The sequence below is a fragment of the Symphalangus syndactylus genome, chromosome 18 (assembly GCF_028878055.3).
Source record: "Symphalangus syndactylus isolate Jambi chromosome 18, NHGRI_mSymSyn1-v2.1_pri, whole genome shotgun sequence".
In the NCBI taxonomy this organism is placed as follows: domain Eukaryota; kingdom Metazoa; phylum Chordata; class Mammalia; order Primates; family Hylobatidae; genus Symphalangus; species Symphalangus syndactylus.
In genome coordinates, this window is record NC_072440.2 from 81,572,405 (window position 1) to 81,586,031 (window position 13,627).

The 13,627-nt window shown below is 36.5% G+C and overlaps 1 protein-coding gene across 12 annotated transcripts in view; it reads right to left on the minus strand.

The window, feature by feature from the left end:
• Positions 1-13,627, minus strand: part of LCLAT1 (lysocardiolipin acyltransferase 1) — a 203,276-nt gene that overhangs the window by 86,559 nt on the left and 103,090 nt on the right. Inside the window, exon 2 of one of the 12 annotated variants that reach the window (XM_063622751.1) lies at positions 7,695-7,851. The exons of the other annotated variants lie outside the window; for them this stretch is intronic. The gene's annotated coding sequence lies outside the window, so the exon portion shown is untranslated. The remainder of the gene's footprint in view (positions 1-7,694; positions 7,852-13,627) is intronic. 12 annotated transcript variants of the gene reach the window in all.

Below are 13,627 nucleotides of genomic sequence, written 5' to 3' on the forward strand. Positions count from 1 at the left end.
ACAACATAGTTTGGCAATGGAGCAAGACTCCATGTCAAAATAAATAATACACACACACACACACACACACACACACACACACACACCCCACACTTTATTTGGCCTGGGTAAGTCCAAACTAGAATACTGTATTTTGCATATATAAATAAGCACGTACAAAAAAATTCACTTCAATGTATAGGTCTTGCTGATAAGCATCCCGTTACTAGTCACTATAATGTCAGTCTCATCCACCAATATTGGACATGACCCCACACTGCCCACTCCTACACATCTGTCCTTCATCTGAGGACACATAGGCCCACAGAGCAGTGTGTGTAAGTAGTATAGCTCTGGAGTGAAACCACTACAAGCCAGCTGTTCACCCTTCAGACCCAAATATAAAATGAGCACAATGCAACAGTATTTACCTGAGGGGGATTGATGAGAGAAGCAAATAAAATTATTTAGCACAGAGTATTCAACGGGTAGCTATTATTGTTATAATTAACAGGTTACAATAATATCAAGAATATTACATCAAGGATTGTAAAATGTAACAAAAGAGTTCCTATTCACAACAGCAAAACCAAAATGTGCAGAAATAAACCTAATTAACTTGCAAGAGCCACATGAAAACAATTACTTAACTAGAAAGAGATGGAGAGATTATATAACGTTTTTGAACTCAACCAGTGATGCCAATGATCTCCAGCGAAAATTGCAATAGCATGAGGGTGTGTGAGAATTTGGCTGACAAAGCCAAAAATTAAATAAAGCTATAGATTATCTATAATAATAAAAAGGTGAGAATATTCAAGATAACTTTGCAATAGAATAAGCAGGAAAGACATGAACCATTAAACAAGTGTATTATGAAGCAACAACGATTAAATCAAAAGTACACCTGCAAAAATAGGTGAATAGAAATGAATGCAAGACTTAGATAAAAGTCCTTGAATATGTTAAGGATTTGGTATATAATAATGACAGAATTTCAGATAAGTGGGTAATGACTGAGTTGGTGTTTTTTAAACATTTTTATAGAGGTATAACTTACAGTGAAGTGTGCAGACAGTAAGTATATATAGGTATAGAGCTTAATAAATTGTCACATATGCACATATGCCTGGCTATCACCCAATTAAGATATTGAACATTTCTAAAATACTCAAATGCTTCCATATGTCCCATTCCCAGTCAATACTTCACCTCCCAAAAGAAAACCAACACTCCAACTTCTAACACCACAAATCATATAAGTAGAATCACACAGTATATATTCTTATGTATTTTGCTTCTTATGCTCAATATTTTGTCTATTAGATTCATCCATGTTGTGTGGCAGTATTTTCTTCTTTGCAATGCCAGTGTCGATACAATTGCTGGTGTCAATTACATAAATATACCACTGTAGACCAATATACAGTTTATTTATACTTCTTATGAAGATTCCTTGTCTATTAGGAATAAAGTTAATACAGATAATCTTGTACCTGTCTTTCATTGAACATGAGCACCCAATTCTGTAGAGTAGATAACCAGCAGTGAAACTGCTGCCTCATAGGGTTTATGTCTGTTCAGCTTCAGTAGATAGCACCAGTTCTTCAAAGTGATTATACCAACTGACGCTCCCACTGGAAATGTATGATCGTTCCGATTGCTCTATCTATATTTTCCCCAGCACTTAATCTTAGAAGTTCTTTTCATTTTAGCCATTAGAATTCATGTGTAGTAGTTCTGATTCACATTTCCTATACTATAACGCTGAACACTTTTTTTTTTTTTTTTTTTTGAGACGAAGTCTCGCTCTGTCACCCAAGCTGGAGTGCAGTGGCGTGATCTCGGCTCACTGCAACCTCCGTCTCCTGGGTTCAAGCAATTCTCCAGCCTCAGCCTCCCGAGTAACTGGGACTGCAGGCATGTGCCACCATGCCCGGCTAATTTTTGTATTTTTAGTAGAGACGGGGTTTTGCCATGTTGGACAGGCTGGTCTCAAACTCCTGACTCCAGGTAATCCACCTGCTTAGGCCTCCCAAAGTGTTGGGATAACAGGCATGAGCCACCACGCCTGGCCAAATGAGCACCTTTTCATATTCAAATTAATCATTCAGATTTCTTCATTGTAAAGTACCTCTTCAAACCTTTTGTTTATTTTTTTAATTGATTTGTCTTTTTCTTAGTTTTTAGGATATAAAGTCCATCAGGTGTAAACACAGACACACACACACATATACAGAATATAAATATATAATCTTCTCCACGTACTTGCTGTTTTCTGTGTCCCCCTTAAGGAATCTCTGCCTATCCCAAACTCAATAGGACATTATTCCATGTGTTCTTCTATTAGCTTTACTGTTTTAACTTTCACTAGTTTATGACTGATCCATTTCAAATGAATTTTTGTGGATTATGTGAAGCAGAGGTTAAAATTGTTTGTTTTCTGAATGGATATTCAATTGACCAGTGGCAATTATTTAAAACGCCAAGAGATTATTAATTTAAATAAAACATTTTAAAAGCATTATAAAAGAAATACATGTACTGTAAAAAAAAAAACAAAGTCAAATAATACAAATTTAAGTAGACTAAAACATAAAAATACTCCTTTATCACCACTTCCCTCAATCCTACTCTACCAGTCATAATCTCTTATTTGTAATCATGATTAAAAATTTGATGTGGGCAGGGCACAGTGGCTCATGCCTGTAATCCCAGCACTTTGGGAGGCCGAGGTAGGGGGATCACCTGAGATCAGGAGTTCGAGACCAGCCTGGCCAACATGGTGAAACCCCATCTCTACTAAAAATATAAAAATTAGCTAGGCATGGTGGTGCACGCCTGTAATCCCAGCTTCTCAGGAGGCTGAGGCAGGAGAATCGCTTGAACCTGGGAGGCAGAGGTTGCAGTGAGCCGAGATTGTGCCATTGCACTCCAGGCTGGGCGACAAAAGTGAAACTTCGCCTCAAAAAAAAAAAAAAATTGATGTGAATTTTTCCACTCCTTGAAAATTTGTTACATATATGATTGGTGCTTTTAAAAAACATGTTAGTTCCAGTTAAGACTGGTCATACATACACACACACACACACACACACACACACACACAGATCATACCTTCTACACTGTCCTACAATGTGTTTATTTCACTGACCATGTCTATACATAGGGAATTACTTCATTTTATAAATAACTGCATTGTATTCTCTAATAGCAATTCTCAAACCAGTTTTCTCTTTTTAATTTTCCAAACTTGTATGAACTGAGTTTTGTGAAATACAGTGAGTTAGTAGAAAAATAATCTCACACATGGATGTTGTAACAATGTCACATTATTATAAGAGTTTCTAGGCCAGGCATGGTGGCTCACGCCTGTAATCCCAGCACTTTGCGAGGCCGAGGCAGGCAGATCACGTGAGGTTGGGAGTTCGAGACCAGCCTGACCAATATGGAGAAACCCCGTCTCTACTAAAAATACAAAATTAGCCAGGCGTGGTGGGGCATGCCTGTAATCCCAGCTATTTGGGAGGCTGAGGCAGGAGATCACTTGAACCCAGGAGGCGGAGGTTGCAGTGAGCCGAGATCGCGCCACTGCACTCCAGCCTGGGCAACAAGAGCGAAACTGCGTCTCAAAAAAAAAAAAAAGACTTACTAAATACTTACTCTATTTCTGTTCTTATCTTATTGTGGAATATTAACAGTTTGCTGACTGGTATTGTTATACAAATCATACTTTAATAGCACTGCTCTATAGTAGAGATACACCCTGATTATCTAATACCCTGTTATCATTTAGGCTACACCCTGAGAATTTCTTGTCTTTATGATAAAAGTTTATGCTGTTCACATTTATTGGTTTTTTTTTTTTCTTTTCGTGATATCTCATTTTATGTTTCCTGTTTGTTATACTCCCTTGTGGTTTTTTTGCTCCCCCTACCCTGGTCCATTTTTCTCCCATTTTCTGTCTTAATTGAAATTAATTTCCTTTGTTCCCTCCCTTTGTTCTCTAATGTGGAAAGGAGCAAGCTATGGCCTATGGACCAAATCCACTCTGCTGAATGTCTCTGTATATATGGCCCACAAGAAGAATGTTTTATGATATGAAAAAATTACATGAAATTAAAATTTCAGTGTTTATTTATAAATAAGGTTTTACTGGCACTCAGCCATACTCATTTGTTTATGTATATTGCCTATGGCTGCTTCACTGTTACAATGACAGAGGAAATAGGTACAACAGAGATAGTATGGACCACAACCTAAAATATTTATTACCTAGTTCCTTACAGAAATAGTTTGTTGCCGGTCACAGTGGCTCACGCCTATAATCCCAGCACTTTGGGAGGCTGAGATGGGCGGATCACAAGGTCAGGAGATGGAGACCATCCTGGCTAACACCGTGAAACCCCGTCTCTATCGCCCCAGCTATTCAGGAGGCTGAGGCAGGAGAATGGCGTGAAACCAGGAGGCGGAGCTTGCCATGAGCCCAGATCGCGCCACTGCACTCCAGCAAGGGCAACAGAGCGAGACTCCATCTCAAAAGAAAAAAAAAAGAAATAGTTTGTTGACCCCTATTGTAGTGGTTTGGAAATTGTATACCCCATTTTCTTCTTTTAGAATTCGCCCTTAAAATTTTTTCACCCTTCCATTTTTGACAAATGTATTTAAACATCTAATTCTATCAACATTGGGTTAATAAATAATAACCCCCAAACAAAAAAGCATGCCCTCAATTCTATCACTAATTAAATAAAAAGAGTTTAGTTTACATTTAAACTCTTAAAATAGTAATAGATTAAAAAGGATATGCTTTCCTCTTGCCTTTCTTACAAGATCTGTAGAAATCACCCAACAGTTGCAAAAAATACTATTTTACTGCAACAGCAATTATATAATAATTACTGTAAGTATTATTATAACCAACACATTCCTTAAACTTGATGGAAACATTTATTATTATTTAGATTTGACCATAAGTTTGCGGGCTTCTTTGCTCATCATTTCTTCTTGTTGCCTATGTCTTTCTGTTAGTTCTCCTCAAAATAATTTCTTTTAAAAAATGTTTGAGTCTTTGCATTCCTGAAATGTATTTGTTTTGTTCTCAATTTTAGAGGCTAGTTTGGCTAAAAACAGCATTTTGCGGTTCCAAATCGCTTTCCACTGAGAATATCAAAGCTATTTTCTGTAGTTTTCTATCATTGAATATGGCTAGTAAGAAATCTAGCTATACAAATTTGTACAGATAACTAAGTTTTCCTAATCAGATAATTTATTTCTTTCCTCTGGAAGCTTTTACTTCTCTTCACCCATAGTTTTATAGAAATTCATCAGTGTTAGTCTAGGTATGGAACTTTTTTCATTAATTCTGCTCAGCAGTTGATAAACTCTTCCAATATTTGAATCTTTCTTTAATATAAAAAACATTCCTTCCATTTAAGAAAATATATATATTTTTTCTCTTCATTCATATTTTCAGCTGGAAGTTCTGTTAGATGTTAAAACTTCTGGATCTCTCTTCTCATACTTTTCATTTCTTTGCCATTTGACAACTTTAAGGATAATCCCTTGGCTTGATCATCTAACTGATCTGTCATCTACACCTGTTCTACTAATTTAGTTTATTTCAAAAATCATCTTTTTTTTTTTTTTGAGACGTAGTCTCGCTCTGTCGCCCAGGCTGGAGTGCAGTGGCGCAATCTCAGCTCACTGCAAGCTCCGCCTCCCGGGTTCAGGCCATTCTCCTGCCTCAGCCTCTCAGAGTAGCTGGGACTACAGGCGCCTGCCACCACGCCCGGCTAATTTTTTGTATTTTTAGTAGAGACAGGGTTTCACCGTGGTCTCGATCTCCTGACCTCGGGATCCGCCCGCCTCGGCCTCCCAAAGTGCTGGGATTACAAGCGTGAGCCACCGCGCCTGGCCAAAAATCATATTCTTAATCTTCAAGATTTGCAAATGGTCTTTTTCATAGCAGCCATTTTTAGGAACAAATTGTGTAATTATAATAAAAAGGTTTACTGTGTGCTTACTATATGTCCAATATTGTTCCAAGCGTTTTTCATTAATTCAATTAATTCTCAAGACAACCTTATGAATTAAGTAAAATTATTATCCCTATTTTATGGATGAGGAAACTGAGAGACATGAGGGCTAAAGACATGGTAAATGGTAAAACCAGATTTTAAACACAGGCAGTCTAACACCAGACTTGATATTTTTAAATCACTATACTAAACAGCCTCTCTGCATAGATACTTGAATTTTTCCACAGGTATTAATTACAAACAGTTTATATTCTCCTCAGAGAATTATTTATTCGTCAAAGATTAGATTTTCCATTTTTTAGTACTAGATACTGTTTAACATTTTCCTTAAATGTTTACTAATTCTGCAGAGTCTCATATTTGTAAAGGATGTTCTAGACTGAACAATACTGACAGGTCGAATGTATTTCTGCATTGCAAGTGAGAATACCTCTTGCTCCCCATGTGGGATGGAAGTGGTAGCAATATTCATGAGGTTTTGCTATAAAACTTTTCTAATATATTGTCATATATCTTCTAGAAACTCCAAGCCAATGTTTCTAAATCTTTTTTACTTCCTTTAGCTTCAATGTTTTTCTTTTTTTCCCCATAAAAAAAATCACAGGAATACTTGGCAAGGGTTTTGGGTTTTTTTCCATTTCGTTGTCATCAATGCAAATTGTATCCATGTTTAAAGTGTTACTCAGATTTTTCTTAATGTTAAGATCCTCAAAAAACACATTTTTACGACATTTCATATTTCTATGAGCTAATGATAGTGCAACCTGTATCTTTAAAATTAGTGTATATAATTTGTCTTTTTCATACTTTTCCACTGCAGGATATTCTGTCTTTAACCTGAATTTCTCAGACAATGGCTGGGAGTCTGGCAGGTTTATAAAGACAGAATCTATATATACTGGCATAGCTCCACTACCACTATCTTCTTTCTAAAACCTCATTTACGTTATCAGCATTGCCTTCTCAAAGCAGTTGTAAGTAATCCCTCGGCATACTCTATTGTCCAAACCTATATCATCATTTTAGAACCTAGTTTTGACTTACATTCCGTTTTACCAAGTTTTAGAGTTGCCTAGGGGGAGAAAAAAATAACCATTTACTTGAATGTGTATTTTGGCACTATGCATTCTTAATAAAAAGTAAGCCTTTTCACAACTTTTTTTTTCATTTCAGTGTAGATGAATATAGTTAACGGAGTAATGAAAACATCAGCACTACTCACCTAATGCCCTAATAATTGAATCTCAACAATAGGGTAAAATTTATCACTGTTGTCCTCGTAGTAACTCAATATGGCATCTACTATGGCACTATGGATATGACACCAGAAGCAAAAAGCAAGGCGGAAGAAAGATAGACAACTGCTCCTTCGACATTATTTTCAATCCTGAATAAAGGATGTGGATGCAACCACGGAAATGCTACCCATAGGCTTCTATTAAATGAGAATGAACAATAGGAACAGATGCAAATTTTATATAAACTTTTATCACAAAGATCATAAGAAAACACTGTATTTACTGAGTGTGGATCTGTCCATAATTAATAGTAGTTATACAAATAAATCAGGGAGTTAAGTAACAAGTAGTTATATTTTTCAGAATTTCAACTTTTATTAGGGTGCTAAATGCTGGATAGATAAAGTTAAGGAAGATCTATCTTTTCTGAACTCACATTACAAACTGGGTAATGCTCTCCACATCCCTCTTCTAAGATGATTAATTTCCACGAAGGCTTTTAAAAACTCTGATGACAGGTAATTTTATGACATTTTTGCAGCAACAATCCTGTTGTAGTGTGCCTGTATCATTAGGTTTCAAATGTGACTGTGCTGAAAATACAAGATAGAAATCAAAGTATAAAATATCAGCAAGTAATAACTACATAATATTCTAACAAACTTAATTCTAAATATAATTTCAAACTTGAAATACCAAAAAGTGGAGAAAAATGGAGAAACCACTTGTACTACAAATTTCACTAGACTCCACAAACATAATCATATATACATGCAGACAGTAAAAATTCTTGCTTCACACTGAGGCTTCTTGGTCGTGTTACAATTTTGGGGTTCATGTTAACAGAGAGAGACCAAACTCATCTTTCATATTATATGAGATTGGAAATTTCACCAATTTTCTAACTGAGCTACTATCTGAGATATTTCTTCCTGTTGCAAAACTGATTCCTAAGTACATTCCTAGCTTTGCACACTGAGAGGACCTATAATCAAAGACATCCCAGTAGCAATTAACATATGGTAGGCAGAATAATCATCCCCCAAAAGATGTCCACATCTTAATTCCTGAAACTGTGAATGCACCGTGTTACATAGCTAAGGGGAATTAAGATTGCTAAGCAGACGAATTTAAGGTAGTGAGATTAGCCTAGATTATTCTGGTGGGCCCAATGTAATCATAAGTGTCATTAAAAGTGGGAGAGAAACCCCATAAATATATACCTACTATGTACCTATGAAAATTAAAAATAAATTTTTTTTAAGTGGAAGAGGGAGGCACAAGATGACTTAGTACTGATGTGAGAAGGACTCAACCAGGCAATACTGGCTTTGAAGATGTAAGAAGGGGCCACAAGCCAAGGAATGCAGGCATCCATTAGAAGCTAGAAAAGGCTAGGAAACAGATCCCATACCAATCCTACAGAAAGAAACCAGTCCTGCCAATGCCTTGATTTCAGCCCAGTAGAACCCACATCAAACCTCTAAAACTGTTATATAATAAATTTGTGTCCTTTAAACCACTCTATATTTGTAGTATAAGCAGCAATAGGAAACTCATAAAGAGCATAGTAAGTGCCTAGATTTTAGTTTCTCACATCATTCTTCAAAAAAAAGGGGGGGTCTAGGGCTCCTCAGAGAAATGCTGAGTCTAGGGATGGGGCAAGGAAAAATACAAGATGAACCTGGAGAATTTAAAGTGCCAAAAAAATAAGTGGTTAAAAGAAAAAAGATGGTAGTATGTCAAAAGGACATAAGAGCCAACCTTCAGGAACTCCCAGGCTGGGCACAGTGGTTCATGCCTATAATCTCAGCACTTTGGGAAGCCAAGGCAGGAGGATGGCTTGAGCCCAGGAGTTCAAGACCAACCTGGGCAACATAGCAAGACCCCCCACTTCTCTACAAAAAAAAAAGTTGTTGTTTTTTTAAATTTATTTTAAATTAGCCAGGCAAGGTGGCATGTACCTATAGTCCCAGCTATTAAGGAGACTGAGGCGGAAGGATTGCTTGAGCCCAGGAGGTCAAGGATGCAGTGAGCTGTGAACGCACCACCGCATACCAACCTGGATGACAGAGCAAGACCCTGTCTGAAGAAAAGAAAACTCCCAATGGCCAAAGCTGGCCATTACTTTCAGCAGCAAAATAATGATAGTACCAGATTATAATCTAAAAAATAAAATAAATATCAGTGAGTCCATATTGATATAATTAAATTACTAATTAAATAAATGGGGAGTAGGGGCAAATTTTTTCCACAGAAGTATGAATAATATATATAAATACTCTGCACTCCAGGAGGTGGAGCTTCATTCCTTTCCCCCAACAGCTAGCCTTTGAATGTGGGCCGTGCTTAGTGGATTGAGTATGTAAATGTAAAGGGGAAAATAGCATCTTTGCAGTAAAGAAACCTGACAGATACCACCTTAACTAAGTGATTAAGATTAACATCACTAGTGATAAGTCATGCTGATATCATGAACCTCTGATATGAGAAGGGTACTCCACCTCTGCAGTATTCTTCCCCCAAGCCTACATACAGCTCTAGTCTAATCACGAGAAAACATCAGACAAACTGAAACTGAGGAACATTCTACAAAATGTCCAACCAGTACTTTTCAAAGGCACCATGAAAAGCAAGAAAAGACTATCACAAAATGAAGGAAGACTACGAAGATACAATGACTAAAAAGCAAGGTGGTATTCTCAATTGGATCCTAGAACCACAAAAGGACATTAGTAGAAAAACTGGTGAAGTCTGAATAAAGTCCATTGTTAATAGTATTGTACCAAAATTAACCTCTTGTTTTGACAGATATACCATATAAGATGTTAACATCAGAGAAGCTGGGTGAAAAAGATAGGAAAATTCTCTGTACTGTTATTACAAATTTTCAATAAATCTAAAATGATTCCATATAAAAAGTTTACTTTAGAACATCTATTTGTTGATGTAAACTTCTGTTTGACTAAAAAAATACACAAATAATGGCCATTTTCCATTCAAAATCAAGATCTAAATAATCTTACTTGGAATTCGCTTACTATACCATATTACTTGGTTGCAATAATTGAAGATTATCAGTAACAGCATTTCCAAAGATACAGTTTTGACATTATTTTCATTGTGGAAGAACATTTTTAATTCTTGGCTACATAATATGTCCCTGCCTGGTATTCATTACACAACAGTGTAACACTCAGAAACATCTGACTTCAAGCATAAGGAAAATATTTTCTGTAAGATTTGTTATAAGAAATAAATGGGGAAAAGCCATATTTTTTTAAATGACATATATAATAAATACAGCAGCTAATTCACTCTTCCCCCAGGTCTTACAATGTTGCCTTTCTCTTTTAAAACACCTGCACAATTTACAGATACTTAGCCCCAAGACAAAGAACAACTGAAGGCACGGAAGTCAAATTATCTATTAAAGTTACCAACTATGAGATACAGAGGGTTCATCTTGCATATCTTTTCTATTATTACTGCAAAGTACCATTTCAAAGTTGGTTCAAAACTGATTATTATATGATTTATTTCATTTGTGCTTTTCCACCAAATACAAAGCAGATTCAAAACCCTAAAGCTCCCTCCAAATTCTGTATTTCTTTCTACTGAAGTTACCGTTATAAAAGCATATCTTTTAGATAATTTTAGAATGTAATTATTAATTTAAGCAAAGGAATTCCTCAATTTTCAGCAGACCTGAGAGTACTAAAAGTACTAGAGGTGAAATTCGCTTCCTAGCTCACATCTGGGGTATCTAGCAGCCTAACGCAATGTAAATTTGCTGAGGTATTAGAAATAGTACACATCAACAGGATATCCAATCTAGGTAACCAATTGCATTAATGTCAGTAAGTGATTGATTAGATAAACTTAAAGCTCCCAGCCATTTCTCCTGGCTAAAGAAACTGTCAACTTCACACAGCTCAGGGCTTGAGCTCTGTTCAGAAGTCAGCTAACACATTCAAAACAAAAGCTTCATTTAAGTTACTTAGATTTCAATGCCATCCTAAAAAATTACTTAGTTCTCAATGTCATTCTAGAAAGAAGGGTAATCTTGGTAAACTGCCTGGCAGATGATTTAAATGAATTGAACCTTTCTTTTCTTCCCAATGGAAGAAAGTGAAGACTAAGTTCTAATTTTTTATCTTGCCCAAATTCCTTTCTAAGGGATCTAGGGAGTCATGCCCTACAAACCATAAATTCTCATCACATGAGCTTTGTTTAACCCTGTATATTGTAACTTACTTTCCAGTCCTACTCAGGCATAACAAGGGAAAAAATCAAAATGTTTTACGCCAAAATATATTACCTTGCCATACTTTGAAATTGCCTTGCAAAGTCTTCTGTGGGAAAAATCCACATTCTATAGAGAATCCCCTTCTCCCGTTGTTTTCCTTCTTTTTTTTTTTTTGGTTTTTTTTGTTTGTTTGTTTTCCTTCCTTTCTTTCCAGATCTAGGAGACAATCAACTAAGAGCCAGGCACCCTTTTAAATCCGATAAGAAACATTTTACAACCTGCTCTCTCTCTCTGAAGTTTGCTATCTGAGAGATTCCTCTACACAAAAAAACTTGGTCTCCGCAATCCTTTACCTTAACTAACCTAAACAATCCTTTCCATTAATCCCAGGTCTTCACATAAACTCGGCCAATTGTAAACCAGTAAATGTTTAAATTTACCTACAGCCTGGAAGCCCCTGCTTTAAGTTGTCCCGCCTTTCTGAACCAAACCAATGTATTTCTTAAATGTATTTGATTGATGTCCCGTGGCTCCCTAAAATATATAAACCCAAGCTGTACCCCGACCACTTTGCGCACATGTTCCCAGGATTTCTTGAGGGCTGTGTTACGGGCCACGGTCAATCACATTTGGCTCAGAATAAATCTCTTCAAATATTTTATAGAGTTGGACTCTTTTCGTCAACAAAAGTATATCCCCACTACTTACCACCCTCCCAGCCATGCATCAAAACTCAGCTCGACCAAGCAATGCTTCCAACCAAAACTACAAAATCAACAATTACCAAAACTTATGTTTCAAATACCAGTAGAATTGCTAAAATGAAATAATTTGTTATATATCTACAAATAAGCAGAGATGTATGTGTGTCTTCCAGGCAACAGAACTAAAATATGCTTAATATATTCTACTTTCTTTGATGGTTTTCATAAAAATTTTCATTCATGACTAGCATTAATAAATTTACTGAATGAGTAAATCAAACAATGGATACATTTCTTACGGCCTGGTGAAATAGGGGAAAGCAAGTTACATCAGTATGCTTTTGGCTATAAATAACAGAATACCAATCTAAAAGTCATATAAACAATTTGTGTTTATGCTTCTCATATAAAATAAAGTCTGGCCCCAATGCTAGTTCAGGAGCCAGGATCTCTCACTCTAGTATGCCATCTTCCTGATGTCTGAGGACCTCCCCCTCTTTGAGGGAATGTCTGCAAAAGTTCCAAGCCTCATGTGCTAACACAAAACTGTCCACAAGCAGAAAAGAGTGGCACTGGACCTTCATTGACTTCTTTCATCTTATTAAGGAGGAGTATCTTTCCCAGAGACTCCAACAGACTCCCATAAGACCCTTTGGTTAGACTGGCTCAAACAACCATCCCTGCTGACAGGAGAGTGAGAAAGCCAATATCTGGTATTTTCATTCTCTGTCATAGGATGTGTGCATCACAGTGGTTCACTGTTAAGATTAGTAAAATACTACTTCTGGCCTTTAGTTATTAAGTAATGTGGTATAACACAGGGGAAGAAGGCTGTTGTGAAGCTTTATATGATTAGTTAATAGGATACCATAATCTAATCAATGTAATAAAGAAGGCCAGGACATCAGAAAGTCTGCTGTGACAGTAATAGCTATAGCATAGTTAATAAGTAGCCAGGAATCCTTGACTAGAAGCCCTCTTTGAAGAAAGAGTCACAGGTGGAGCTTCAAACACACTAGCTGCGGAGATTCATTCCAGGAAGGCTCGAGCTGTTCTTACTTTTGGGTAATAAGGCACCTTTACCTAATGTAGGTAGCATAACTAATGCCTATGATTGTACTAAAGGAACTGGCAGGAGTGGAATGTTACTGAGTCCTGTGGGGCGTCTTCTACAGTTTAGGAAGGGACAACTAGCATGTGAGTTTCTTGGCACAAAATCACCAATAAGATGAATCTATTCATCTTAATAGATTCATCAATAAGATGAATCCATTCATCTTATTCTTGTTATGAACAGGAGGGCAGCATGAAATTGTATTGAATTAAAAAAAGAACCCACCAAACTGGATAGAGTCAAAAATATTCATGACTTTGTTCTTTTTTTTTTATACCAAAAAGCATTTTATTATTTTTATT